Consider the following 978-nt stretch of genomic DNA (forward strand, 5'->3'; position numbering starts at 1 on the left):
TGCCAATAAAATGGACAACCTGGAAGAAATGGACAAATTCTTAGAAAGGTATAACCTTCCAAGACTGAACCAGGAAGAAATAGAAAATATGAACAGACCAATCACAAGTAATGAAATTGAACCTGTGATTAAAAATCTTCCAACAAACAAAAGTCCAGGACCAGATGGCTTCACAGGTGAATTCTATCAAACATTTAGAGAAGAGCTAACACCCATCCTTCTCAAACTCTTCCCAAAAATTGCAGAGGAAGGAACACTCCCAAACTCATTCTATGAGGCCACCATCACCCTGATACCAAAACCAGACAAAGATACTACAAAAAAAGAAAATTACAGACCAATATCACTGATGAACATAGATGCAAAAATCCTCAACAAAATACTAGCAAGCAGAATCCAACAACACATTAAAAGGATCATACACCACAATCAAGTGGAATTTATCCCAGGGATGCAAGGATTCTTCAATATATGCAAATCAATCAATGTGATACACCATATTAACAAATTGAAGAATAAAAACCATATGATCATCTCAATAGATGCAGAAAAAGCTTTTGACAAAATTCAACATCCATTTATGATAAAAACTCTCCAGAAAGTGGGCATAGAGGGAACCTACCTCAACATAATAAGGGCCATATATGACAAACCCACAGCAAACATCGTTGTCAATGGTGAAAAACTGAAAGCATTTCCTCTAAGATCAGGAAGAAGACAAGGATGTCCACTCTCACCACTATTATTCAGCATAGTCTTGGAAGTCCTAGCCACGGCAATCAGAGAAGAAAAAGAAATAAAAGGAATACAAATTGGAAAAGAAGAAGTAAAACTGTCACTGTTTGCAGATGACATGATACTATACATAGAGAACCCTAAAAATGCCACCAGAAAACTACTAGAGCTAATCAATGAATTTGGTAAAGTTGCAGGATACAAAATTAATGAACAGAAATCTTTTGTATTCCTATACACTAA

The sequence above is a fragment of the Balaenoptera borealis genome (assembly GCF_965194805.1).
Source record: "Balaenoptera borealis genome assembly, chromosome: 1".
NCBI classification, from domain to species: Eukaryota; Metazoa; Chordata; class Mammalia; order Artiodactyla; family Balaenopteridae; genus Balaenoptera; species Balaenoptera borealis.